General features: G+C 42.3%; 1 long non-coding RNA gene across 1 annotated transcript in view; it reads left to right on the top strand.

Annotated features, from left to right (window-relative positions):
- The first annotated feature begins 8,009 nt into the window (after window positions 1-8,009).
- The window catches only part of LOC138667607 (uncharacterized), a 97,813-nt gene continuing 91,583 nt past the window's right edge, over window positions 8,010-14,239 (top strand). The window contains exon 1 of the long non-coding RNA XR_011318853.1: window positions 8,010-8,258. This is a non-coding gene — a long non-coding RNA (uncharacterized lncRNA). The remainder of the gene's footprint in view (window positions 8,259-14,239) is intronic.

The following is a 14,239-nucleotide window of genomic DNA, read 5'->3' as shown; positions in this document are numbered from 1 at the left end:
CAGCTGAGGAGCGCCTTATCCTTACCTTGCGGTATGCCTTAATACTAATTGACCCAATCTGTTACACATTTTTTTGTCGATCCCCCTTATTCAAATTAGATACTTAAATAGTTAAGTAACTTCAACATAATTTGTCCTTCTTTTCTTAATTTAAATTTTTGAAAAGATCAAAGCCATAGCATCTCATTTTTTTTTTGAATCAAAAAAGGGTTTTATTGCCCCATATCACCCTGTATTGTGTTAATTTTATCTTTGAAAACAATATTCTTTTGTCTTTTAGCTTCCTTGCCACTGGCCTATCATATGCTGCCCTGCATTTAGAGTTTTTATTGGGCAAATCTACAATTTCTGGGATTGTGCGGGATACATGCACGGAAATCTGGAGAAGACTCCATCAAGAGGTGATGCCTGAACCAAAAATTGCAGACTGGTTACGTATTGCTCAAGGATTTCAGGACACATGCCAGTTTCCGCACTGTATTGGGGCTCTTGACGGAAAGCACATCCGTGTGCGTAAGCCGCCAGGTTCAGGGACCCAATTCTATAATTATAAACAGTTTTTCTCTGTAGTGCTGTTGGCCCTAGTCGACAGCAACTACAGGTTTATAATTGTAGATATTGGGGCCTATGGGAGAACTGGAGCATCTAGAGTCTTCAGTTCTTCCATTATGGGTCGGCGGCTGCGCAACAATGAATTGGATCTCCCACCCCCAAGTCACATACCAGGTGCTAATTTGGATGCGGTGCCTTACATGATGGTAGCAGATGAGGCCTTTCAATTATCAAGGAACGTCATGAGACCCTATCCACGGAGAGGCCTGGACTACCGGGGCAGAATCTTTAATTTGCGTCTTTCCCGTGCCCGCCGTCTGGTCGAGTGTTCATTCGGCATTCTCAGTGCAAAATGGCGGGTCCTTCAGTCTGCAATCCAACTGAGTGAAGGCAATGTAAATGGGGTGATTAAAGCATGTGTTGTTCTTCACAACTTTACAAGAGACCATGATTGCCCATCATCTGCTGCAGATGACATTGATTATGCAAATACTGTCTTGACAACTACACGTGTTCGTCCTTCACGTCGTCAGCCCTCTGGCCTAAAATTTCGTGATGTTTTAACCAATATTTTTGTGTCACCAGAGGGATCTACGGTTTGGCAAGACAATGCTGTTTTGCCTTAATTTTATTTTAGATTCTAAGTTAATAAATCACATAATTTGCTTCAGAAATTGGTGTAATATGTATCTGATGATGAAAAGATGTAAGTGTGTAAAGTTGACAAATCATGTATGTAGCTGGACCAATACATAAGGCTCTGTTTTCAGAACAAATTTTTACTGCTCTGCGCATATATATGTATTCCAAAAACATATTTCAAGTTTCATATGTCATTTAACCAAAACAAAAAACACAGCTTTACATGCCATGGTCACAAAAAACTAAGGCCAACAAAAAGCCAAAATGACAGGCAAAATATAACATCCCAAACATTACAGGTTATGGTAGGTTGGGGGTGGTGATGGTGATGGCGGGTGTCCAGCATGTGCGGAACTTGGCCTGGGTGGTTGACCAACCACTCTGTCTACCTGTGTTATTGCAGATAGAAATTGCGGGTGTTGCTGCAAGCTGCGATCATGTGTATGACCTAACACTTGATGTGGAGGGTAGAAGGGCATCAAGTCCTGGCTACTGGCTTGACCCATTTGTTCAGAACCTCCAATATGGCCATGTCGAGCAGACACATGTTGGGACCAGCCTCCAAACATGTGTCTGCTCAAGTGGTCAGATTGGGGATGTGCTGCAAAATCATAAATACCCCTGTTTTGGCCTTGTTGTGTGGTTTGTGCAGGCTGTTGTTGGGGAGCTATAGGTTGCGGGGGTGGTGCTGACACAGTTTGTGATTGGTCCTGTGGAAGGTCTTGCACCGCCAGAAGGTTGGTAGATGACATTTGCCACCGTTCCAGATAATTAAAGATATTAGTCGGGTTGTTTGGGGGTGTTGCCGCATCTAGCAAAATTTGGATGCAACCTCTGGTCCGCAGCCTGAGCGAGCGGTGAATGGGCCGTAAATAGCGGGCAAGACTGCGGAAGTAAGCTTCCTCCCCATCATCATTGGCAGCTCGGGACAAATAGTCCAACACCCCGGTATCAACTTGCCTCCTGGTGCCAATGTTCAAAGCCACCCTTCTGCGACGACCACGGTTTGGTCTGGTAGTAGGCTGTGGTGATGTATCCAGAGCCAATGTTGGACTGCTGCTCTGGCCTCCTTCATCAACCTCAGGATTTGCCTCCTGTGGAGCGGTAGACGCTGCTGCTGGTTGTGGTGGTGGTGGAGGGTGGTTGCTGCCTGTTGCTTGCCCAGATGGTCCAGCCAATTCTGCATCTTCAGCAACAGGGTCAATCAGCAACTCGGAGTCAGATCCAGTCTCTCTTTCAGTCAGATTTGACTCTGTTCTGTATTTCACAAAACATTATTTATATTAAAAAATACATATATATTCACATCATAAAATGTGTTAAATATTTGTAGACATGCACGCACTTACGGTCGTAGCTCCATCACCGGGGCAAGAAAATTTAGACGGTCATAATAAAGGTATTTCCTTTTTTTGGGGGCTGCATCACCACTCCGACAAGAAAGTTGTCGTTCACGGCGGTATTGGTCCCGGCAACTCCGCCAGCGTCTATTTACATCATTGACTGCAAATATACAAAATATTTGATATAAATATCACACACAAACAGTTACAGGCTTTGCAAAAACACATGGGCCCAGGAGGCTAGGGGGACATAAAATTCCTTTGGCCCTATATTAACGGACTATAGCTAAAATAATTTAAAGCCATATTTTTGTCTCTTGGTAATGTGTTTGCATCTTCAACCAAGAGCATGGATGATTTACTCACATCATAAACAAAACACATATGATGCTTTCAGGCTTATTTTTTTTTCAGTTAAAAAAAACAAAACATTTTTTTGAAGAATGGTACTTACATATTTCTTGCTGAACCTCTTGAGGTCGCTCATCAAAATCGGGGAACATGTGGCGACATATTGCCCTCCATGCTGCGTCTTTACGTGCACGGTCCGCATAATGTGCGTCGCGTTGGTCCCATAATTCGGGCCTATCATGGACCAGAGCAATGAGCATCTCCACATTAATATGCCTGGCCATGCTGCTACAACAGAACACTCCGTGGAGGCGTGCTTCCTGGTTTTCCAATCCAGCGTGGGCCAGAAATTAGCATTCCAAAGCTTCCTGATAATGGATGATTCAATTTCCTGTCACCTGGAGAAGTCTTCCGTATTTCTCGCAATGCACACGCATGGTCCGTATGTAATCCGATGTTTTCTCGCACCCATCGACTTTCTTTGGCGATTCTCGCCCGAGATACGCTGACAATCGCAGCATGCTGCGATTTCACTCGGATCCTGAATACGGCCGAGAAAATATCGGATGATGGGAGCTGCCCCATAGATTAACATTGGGGCGAGTGCTATGTGATTTTTTAGCGCACTGCACTCGTCCGTATTACGGTCTAGTGTGACCCCGGCCTTTCCCAAATAGTACAAATCAGTATCAGCAGCACCAAGGGGAGACACATGGAAGCAAAAACATGTTGAAAATGTTTTTTTCATGCCCAATCATTGCAAATCTCTTTAAAGGGGCTTTTTATATATCAATTTTCAAGAATCTACTGACTGCTCCCCAACCGTGGGAGGTTGGGGAGCAGTCAGTAGATTCTTGAAAATTGATATTTAAAAAGCTATTGATTATTTAAAAAAGGTGGGACTTCTGCTTGCTGGAGTGGGGAGGGTAGTATGTGCTCCTGATTGATTGATGTTATGGAAAAGATGTATGATTGCACCATTTGCTCAAACTGTGCACCCCCTCTCATGGTGCACAAAGACAACTTTGGTGGAGGGCAGAGGCAATGCAGCTGATCCAGTGATCTGACTAACTTCAGAGTTGTGCTTACAAACTCTATACAAACGAGTGGTGCACTAGTTAACAAAGAGACCGGCCACCACTGTGGTAGCCTGTAACTTAGCCAATGAACAGTACACAATGAAATTAAAGATTTCTAACTCTCTCCTATTGAAAAAGGAGTGAGTTTATAATGCAAGTACATAGCAAATATGCTTGATTGTTCAAACATTTTGCAATTTTAATAATTTATGGTGTTGAGAAAACCCATCAGAAACAGCTATTAAAGGGGTTGTCCACTACTAGGACAACCCCTTCTCGATCTGAATGCTTGCCTCCGTGAAAATAAAAAAGCTTATAGTCACCTCCATTCCAGCGGTGTCGGCACCAGCGGTCCCGGGGCTCACGTGCGGTTTATATGACACGTGAGCCCTACATCCAATCAGCGCTGTCCCCGCCTTCAGACGTATACGCAATAAAGAGGGGTTGGGAGCTGCGGCTGGACACTCACTTTCTCTTGATTGCGTATACGTCCGAAGACGGGGACAGTGTCGCCAGAGCTGATCGATAAGAGGTTGTCCAAGTAGTGGACAACCCCTTTTTACTGAATTTAAGGACTTCTGACATAAAATTTGCTACATGAGATAACTCCTTTAAATAGCAAATTCTAATTGAAATAATACAATTATTATAATTGCTGTGTGCGATGCTCGGTGTAGGTGATTTTCTGTGAGCTCCATACATCAATCGTACTAACATCTGCTTTGTTTTGACAGTTTGTTACAATGTATCAGTTTAGGAAAAATGTCCCTGTTTGGAGGCCTAGATTCTTACCTCATAGATAGTTGCCTAGAGGGGATACAATAATAGCAAACTCACAGCTGTATAATGTCTGACACTGCTCCGGCCTCCGGACAGAAACAAGAACATTCATAGTCACTGACAGCAAGCTGAGATATTGTAAATAGCGAGGAAATGACATTGTAGGTCAAAAAAGGGAAAGCTGCATAATATTATAAAAAACCTGTTTTATTTCATAATCTCCATGATTACATCTCACATGAAAAGCAGCACCTTCTGGAAACGATTTCTGGTGACTGTGATGTCATTCATGTGATGACATAACACATCTGATTTATAGGCTGACTTCTGGAACATGCATGCCAATACTTGTCTGGCTCCAAACGACTTGCCGTTAATTATGCACCAAAAACTTTGCTACTTTGCATAGATTTGTGCCAGTTCATGGTCTGAGGTCATAATCTCAGAAATATTCAGGAAATGTAATATCCTGTGTTCCATAAAAAGTGCTCCCCAATTAGAAATGTAATCTACCAATACATTCCTTGGAATGCAATTAAACCGGGGCACGGTGTAACCCGGGGAGTGCAATTAAAACTAAACTCTGTAACTTTCACTATACAAACTGGAATGATACAAACAGAGCGATCACTGGAAAAAGACTATCCGCCCATGAATAAGCCATGAAATACTCCTGGAGGCTAAGCCCCTATGTGCATACGTCTTTCCAGGCAGCTTTTCCTGATGTTCTCTCAATAAAAATGCAGTCAATTTCTCCATGACTAACTGTCTTCTATATCGATCAATTGCTTAGGTCCCAGGGATACTGGGTGGTGTGGTAAGTTGGCCGCCAGGTCAGTGCCCACAGGAGAGAATGCAGTGATACAGTACTTTTCCCATTTGACTCTATAATTAGGCAAATAAGCCATTCAAGAGTCTGTCAAAGCTGCCAGTGGCATTCCCTAGGGAGGCTATAAAGATGGCAGCCATGTTGGATGTCATTTAGCTTTTCAAAACACAGATATAAAAGAAATATCTGCACCGAAAGTTAAGAAAAAACCTCAATGTGTGAACGTTAAAAGCATGTCACTAACATAAGCCATCACTGTCCAATCATTGTACCTCTGCTCTGTCGTATGATAGAAATGGTGTGATACAAATTGCTAGTCCACATCATGAAAAAAAAACAAAAACAGGCAGAGATGCTTACCTGTCTAAATGGGGCTCAATGCAATTGCACTACCAGGGTGCAGTCCACGTCATGGTCTTCTGTTGGCTTTTTCCTGAGTGTGCAAGATCAACCACCAGGATGACAATGGCATCACTGTAACTCCCCCCCTAGCAAACTATGAGGGTCACTATGTCCAGACCCCACCAATTAGTTTTCCGTGGCATATTGTAACTGTAAGTCATCAATCTCTGGCATGTATTTTGTAAGCATTCTGTTGCCACATTTCCACAATGACCATCATCTAAGGCTACGTTCACATTTGCGTTGTGCGGTGCTGCGTCGGCGATGCAATGCACAACGCAAATGTAAACGCATGCACAACGCAGCGTTTTGTGACGCATGCGTTCACTTTTTCATGGTTTTTGGCGCAGAAAAAACTGCATCATGCAGCGTCCTCTGCACCCTGACGCATGCGCTGCAGTGACGCATGCGTCACAAAACGCAAGTGCAATGCATGTCCATGGGCCCCCCATGTTAAATATAGGGCCGCATGACGCATGCGTTGCCGCGGTTGCGCCCGACGCAACGCAAATGTCAACGTAGCCTAAGCTGCATGCCAAAATGACCCCTGTGCGCTGAAATGTGCATGTAGCTTTAGTTATGACATCCAATCATGAGACCAAAATGCAGGAAGGGCCAAATTAATTCTATACTGGACAGGCTGGGGTACAATATACTCTACTTATGCCTCTACTTGTGAGACGGACAATGTCTTACCTCTGTCACCTGCCAACAGCAGAAAACACGACCAGATCATCTTAAAGGACGCCACCTTTGAGGTAACTTTACATTTTATTTTCATCATATGTCAGGTCCCTGACTTTGATACGGTCTCTCACACCCAGCACACATCTTTCCCAGTAGATGATGGCTCATTTAATCAGCCATCATGTGCATCTATCAGACAGGGGTGGAGCTGCTGTTAACCTGTCAAATGCCACTGCCAATGTCTGTAAGTGGCATTTAACATGCAGTGGCATGGGGGCATGCCATTCCACACGCCCATCTGTGCGTCCGTGATGTGATTGTGAGGTGTCGATGGGCTGCTATGACAGCTGGCGGGACTCTGCTGAAGACCTCCATGCTTATCATAACGATCCTCGTGTGAAAGCCAGCGTTCAGGAGCATAGGAGATAGGGATTTTCTCTATACATAACAGTGCAGATGCACCACAACAATAAGCATTTGATACACTGCCGAATTTGCACGTTTTCCAACCTACAAAGAATAGAAAGGTCTGTAATTTTTATTGTAGGTGCACACCAACTGTGAGAAACAGAAAAATAAAATCCAGAAAAATCAAATTACATGATTATTAAATTGCACGGGGCTGGACTAGTCTGGTCTCTGGCTTTGGTCTCAGTTCTATGTCTGATGTTTTCTCTGAAGCACTCCAGAAATCATACTGCAAGGGCTTCACTCACCCTTGCCAGGTCCAATGCTAAATCTCCACCACTGCTTCTGATGTCTGTTATTGTCTGCAAGACTTGTGTCACTTAAACCTCCGAGTTGTACAAAGATGAAATTCAATGACCCTATCACTGTAAAGGACTATTCAGTACCTGTATACGCCTGTATAGATATACAATTTTGTTAGATACAAGGTGCCATATTAAAAATATCTAAAAACCCAGAATAGCTCCCAAGAACGGCATCCAGAAACAATAAAGTACCATTTCAAAGGGCGGACCCTCAAAAGTAATAAAAATTACAGCAATAAGATTTAAATGTATAAATGGGCATCTGATAAAGCCCAAGGTCAGTAAGCAAGAAAGATATGACATGCAATAAAAATAACATGTAAGACATGAAAGATAATTAAATGATAATAATCTCTAAATAGCTAGTGCAATATATAGCAAATATAACTGACAAGACAGAAAGTCCACAGATATTGGAAGATAAACATGACTATATGTACAGTATATCCAATATACATACTGTATATGACCAATATAGCATAGTACTTAAGACAGTCCATAATATGGGATCCTAATACCAGGGTAAAGGTAGGGATGCAGGTGGAGGCATATCGCTGCTGTAGGGCGGCTTCCTCAGTTATATATATAGATATATTCATGATCATGAATAAGACGCAAGTCGAAACGCATTGATCGCTCCCTGCTAGTGTGTTTCAGTGCCGGATACAATATGTTAGTTTAATTTTTACTCACATGGAATAAAAGTTACTTTTTGGCAACCTCCGCCACTCGCTGGATTTTTTCTCCTTTGGATTACGCTGTGGCTGCCTCACCCTTATCCGTGCGAAGCGTTGGTTTGCAACTTGGAGGTTGAACACTGGTAAGCCGACTTTTTCTATATAATGCTATTTAATGATTCAGTGCTCATCTGAAATTTTTTTTTCTCAGCTTGGATCGGATTGAGATCAGACTGAGAAAAAAATAGCAGCACACTGGGAGTTGATGCGAAAATCTGATCGCAATCGCCAATGCAAGTCAATGGATGCAATTTTTAAATCGGCACACGGACAAGCGATTTTCTTACGAATTTCTCCAATGGGACAGGAAATTGCATTAGCACATTGCACGAAGCTGTAAAGGGCAAAGAACCTATAAAAAAAATCATAAACACACCATCACGGAGATCAGGACCATGCCACCACACATTAATGTGAAGATGCCTACCGTCCTGGTCTGGGAGCGGCCAGATCTGTGGGACAAACGTGACCCAACCTACCAGAACCGTAGCCATTGAGATATATTCTGGACATACTTCTATCTATCTATCTATCTATCTATCTATCTATCTATCTATCTATCTATCTATCTATATCCAAGCTATGAGGCCAGCTCACGAGAGGAGCAGGCAACAATGAATAAGTACCTCATAAATCAAACAAGTTGTGTTTCTGTATGTCCTAAAAAAACCATGTCAGTATGTTCAGTTTGTTTTAGTAAATAGCATCTATAAAGTTTAAAATTTCCACTATTGTATATGTATATATGGACGTCAGCAGTTCATCATTAGTATTTCATTTACCACACATGCACAGTCCTGTCAGGTTGGATGGTGAACGTTGGTGGACAGCCATTGTCAGGTCTCTCCAGAGATGCTCAATTGGGTTTAGGTCAGGGCTCTGGCTGGACCAGTCATGAATGATCACAGAGTTGTTCTGAAGCCACTCCTTTGTTATTTCAGTTGTGTGCTTAGGGGCATTGTCCTGTTGGAAGGTGAACCTTCGGTCAAGTATGAGGTCCAGAGCACACTGGAAGAGGTTTTCATCCAGGATATCTCTGTACTTGGCCGCATCCATGTTTCCTTCATTGGCAACCAGTCGTCCTGTCCCTGCAACTGAAAAACACCCCCATAGCATAAAGCTGCCACCACCATGTTTCACTGTTGGGATTGTAAAGGGGTCTGAATACTTTCCGTTCCCACTGTATATTAGCATACTCAGAAGCTGACATTACTAGATGCAACATTATACAGTATTAAGTCATAAATACACAATCATAGTACAAAAGGAAGCAATTGTAGGTACAATTGCCAACAAATACAACCAAAGACATTTACATCAACTATTGAAAAGCAAGGCAACTTTCCCCGATAGGACCGACATAGTTGGCAACAGGTGTATCAGTGGTGCGGATTAATTTGTTCTTTTCACATATTCACAACAAAATATATGTCCTCCCAGTGTGGTTCCTTGAAAAGTGTGTTTTATAGGGTTCTAAACAAGGAAACCAGTTGTTTCTTATGCATAGGATTGAAAACACATGAGAAAAATTGCATGGCAGACGGATGGCATCGGCATCACATACAGTCACTTGCAGAAAGAAAAAAAAAAATCGCACAATCACACTACACCCGCAGAGGATTCTGAAGAACAATCGCATACCACTCGTCCGACTCTCCTGCTTTAAAATCGGACTGATTTTTAAAACGCGAGTGATTCCAGCCTAAAAATGATATTACTCTTCAATTGAGAATGTTGAAAATGAAATATCAATTTAAGGAGAGAAAGAAGCAGATTTATAAAATATATTACAAGGTTTCTGATTTTCACATGTACTATTGATTTCTGAAAAATAAATAAAATGATGATTACTCTTTAGAATGTTTACTAGCATTCAGTAACTTATTTTTGTCACTATTCTCATTGCTTTAAAGCTTTTAAGTGTCACATTCTTATATTGTGCCCATGTGTATTTCTGCATGTGAGGATTTTTTTTTCTTGAAGTTTCCATTCCCATTCCATTAACGCACTTGTGCAATTCTTTCAAGCTCACGTCTCACCACTTCCCCCATTCAGAAAGAATAAGATCCTCGGACGTAGAGAGCAGCTGGGCCAGCAGTTTAAGAAGTGGTCATTGTATACAGAAATGGTAGCCTTTTGTCTGGGCAAATCCCCGCTTTGTCTCACACCGTTGGGATAGATTCTTAGTATCACAAGACTATTTTTACCATTGGGTGTGGGAAAATATAAGGCTTGTTAAGTAAGATCTTTATCTAATTATGGAGCTGTCAAGATTAATGTTTGTGGTTGTAGTAGTGATGTTTGACAATCATGAGATTTGTCCAGTAATTTGGAAGCCATGACAATAGTGCTCATCTGATTTACACTTCATCTGACCACATTACTGTTTTAGAAGTGCAGCTTTCCCGTGATTGCGTACCAAAATTGAGCACAATATAGTATACATAATTCCGATCTGATAAAACTGACAGTTATTTCTGACATTTAACAATTAAAAAGCTGTGTCCCTATATGTGCACTAACCAAAATGCTCTTGGCGCTCTTGTTCCTGTACAAGTCAAATGAAATTATTTATTATTGAAACTGGTAATTTGGTGGAGTTTGTATTATGTACACACCTAAGGCCGGTTTCACACGTCAGTGGCTCCTGTACGTGAGGTGACAGTTTCCTCACGTACCGGAGACACTGACTGAGGCCATCAGTGGCTCCGGTACGTGAGCTGAAGCTCCATAACGTGCTGACCACCAAATCTCCTAGTGGCAAAGTACGCCAGCAGCCCCGGGTCAATACACTGCACATATTACTGTGGACAATTTAAAATATCAGAGGGATTCCCCGTCTGGCCATACATTTTGTCCTAATACTCCAGATATCATTGAACTGTTCTGAGGAAGGTCCACCTTGGACCGAAAACGATCAACAATTGGTTCTATGTCTGGACACAAAATAAATTGAATTTTCTTCTTTTCACAAATATTTGAGTGCCGAATTATTCTAGATATTTTTTTACATTAGTCACAGTTAGATGTAATGTTGTAATGCTACAACTCATTCTTTATGTCGCATGACATGTTGCTTTGTAGCCTAATGTTTTTGGAAGCCAAGAGTAGGATCCAGGAGCGTACACAGAGAGATGACCCCTGTGCAAGAACAGTATATGGACCTTTTGAATTCAATATCTCATCATAATGTACAATTCCACCTGCTTTGGAGGTAGAAGTGGGCCCCTTACCTTGGGGCCCTGGCACCAATGATTTGTCTGCGCCTGGTGGGATCACAGCCAAGGGTGGTATGGGGTTGGATGGTATTCATTACATAAAATATGTGCTGTGAGGGCTAAAGGGAATTTCATGAATCAGGCTGCCATTATAATCTGACAAAGTTCCTTCTGGTAAATGGACAATAATATCTTGGAAAATTGCTACTCATGCAATTCTATGAAGGCAGACAATCACTGAATAGCATTGTTACTACAGAAACTGGATTATAGAGATAAGGTAATACCGCATCACTTTTGTAGACAATTGGGCAATCATAGAAGATTATGTTATGGAACCAGACTGCTCATCTCTGTTTTTTCATAATTGATAGATTGCTAGGACAGATGCAAGTCCCAATGTCATGGAGAGAGGGATATTTGAGGACAATCCCCCCTTTGTCCCTCCCTTTCTCTAATAATATGAGCCCAGCACCCATCCTGGATGACAGTGCTAAGTGAACGCCACTCAAGTCAAGCAGAACTCTTGTCAAGTGCAAACAGTAACAAGATAGAGCAGTGAGTAGGCTGAGATCAGAGACACCAATGCGTTTCCTTCATCCTTTTTTTGCAATCTCTGCAAAGCAAACAGCTGCTATTTCCAGGAAATGATATGCCGCCCAGCAAGACTCATTAGCCCATTTTGGGTAGTCGTGCTGGTGAATGTTACATCTGTATAATATATCTGCTTGAACAGATTTTGCATGATTGCACTATTGGGAAGCTGCATTACCAGTGATGGGAATTAGAACAGTTGGCAGATGATTACATGAGATAATGGGCAGGCGCAGCCTCGGAATCATATACAGTACATCTTCTCCAAACAGCCTTTCCTAAAGGCTATATACCTATAAGAACAAAGTGGTGCCCTATATTCAGGATTAGTTTTGGTAAAATCGGAAACATATGTAATATTTTTATAACATTCTTCATTATGATGATTATTCACTGAAATATTTTAAAGGGAATCTGTCAGATGGTTTTGCTATGTCATTTGAGGACAGCATGAGGCAGGGGTTAAAACACTGAATTCAAGGATGTGTCACATGTCAGGCTGTGCGCTGTTAGGCTGGGTTCACATTACGTTATAGGCATCCGTTAGACGGACTACGTTACAACACGGCATAACGCGGTGTAACGCAGTCCGTTAACGCCGCCATTATGTCCTATGTCGGACGCATCGTTAGCGCACGCCCACAATGGGCATGTGCTAGCGATATGCCGTCATTGAGTGACGGACCCTGGGCTCTATCTGCGCTAGCACAACGACATATCGGCACTTGCGTTAACAGCAGCCCATTAACGCATGTGTTGAACGGGCTGCTGTTAACGCAACGTGAACCCGGCCTTATACTTACACTGAAGGTTTTCATAGTCCAAACTATAGTAGCTACAGCAGTGTGTGCAGATAGTCCTACTCCGCCCCCTCCTGTTATAAGCAGCTCACTGTCTATAGACAATGCACATACAGATCCTTGTGTGGGTGGGGTTAGGTTTCTCAGCTTTGCTTCATTTTAAATCTAAAAACTCAGATTGTGTCACAACTGCTGCACCCAGTGAACTAAGCGATACATGGTTGGATTCAGAGTCTCTTTGCCTACAACATGCTGCTCTCAGAGGAGATAGCAAAAACCAGCTGACAAATTCTCTTTAAGGATATTGACTAGTAACAGAATCAGTAAGATGACAACAGATCCCACTCTTGTGGAGACCAGCAGTGCCTGCAGAACTGACGCTTTCAAAATATGCCCTGGAGATAAGTCCTACGAGAAAAGACTAAATCAGGGGTGCACAAATTTTCTGGTTTAATCGCTTTATTATCAATTGAACCATTCCCAGAGGCCACGATAATACTAAAAAAAGGTGCTACCTTCTCAGAAATTTTTTGCATACCAAAAACTGCACCTATAAATAAAATAGTGCTACCTTCTCAGAAATTTTTTGCATACCAAAAACTGCACCTATAAATAAAATAATGTCCCTTTTATCCTCGAATAACACATCTACTTCAACTCCATTCTGTAGTGATAAACAAGGGTCAAAGAACCCCATTCTCCTGATATATGGGGGACCCAGAGATGGCTACACTGTCCCAATAATACTGTTCTGTCTCTGCTCCCACTCTGTGTCCCCCTCCTCATCTTTCTGGCAAGAAATGTATATGGGAGCAGCCACATACAGACAAGCATTTGTGTGCAGCTGCTGGGGGAACAGAGAAAGCATACCATGGCATTGGAGGCCGCATACCATGGCATTGGAGGCCGCATACTATGGCATTGGAGGCCGCATATGGTGCAGTGCCCCAGGTTGTACCTCCATCCACTGAAGGGATGAAGTAAAGCCCCAGTCTGTATACAGAACTCTAAACCACTACTACTTACTAACCGAACCTTTAAGTGTCTGCATCATTCACCTTTTTGAAACTCTTTCCAATAAATTGGCTGAATGAGTAGCAGTTTTATGATCATGGACAGCTTTTATGGTTCTGTACCGTAATGTTGGCATCTACATTTGATATGTGGACGTCAGCATGATAGATGTAAAGAAAAGCCCAGAATCAACAAGTAACTTTGGGGGCTTCTTGTACAGACAGCGAAGGGTTCTGTGGCCTTTACAAATCTGTAGTTTGCACTCTGGTGGCATTTGTCACGGGTATGCAGGGGCATCTCTGGCTGGTATTTTTGTTTTGGTGGCATTTATGGTTGATAGGCTGCCGTCACACTAGCAGTGTTTGGTCAGTACTTTACCTCAGTATTTGTAAGCCAAAACCAGGAGTGGAACAATCAGAAGAAAAGTATAACAGAAAC

This window comes from Ranitomeya imitator, chromosome 2 (genome assembly GCF_032444005.1).
Source record: "Ranitomeya imitator isolate aRanImi1 chromosome 2, aRanImi1.pri, whole genome shotgun sequence".
Classification (NCBI taxonomy): Eukaryota; Metazoa; Chordata; class Amphibia; order Anura; family Dendrobatidae; genus Ranitomeya; species Ranitomeya imitator.
Note: the sequence above shows the minus strand (reverse complement) of the source record. Positions and strands in the feature narration are given on the sequence as shown.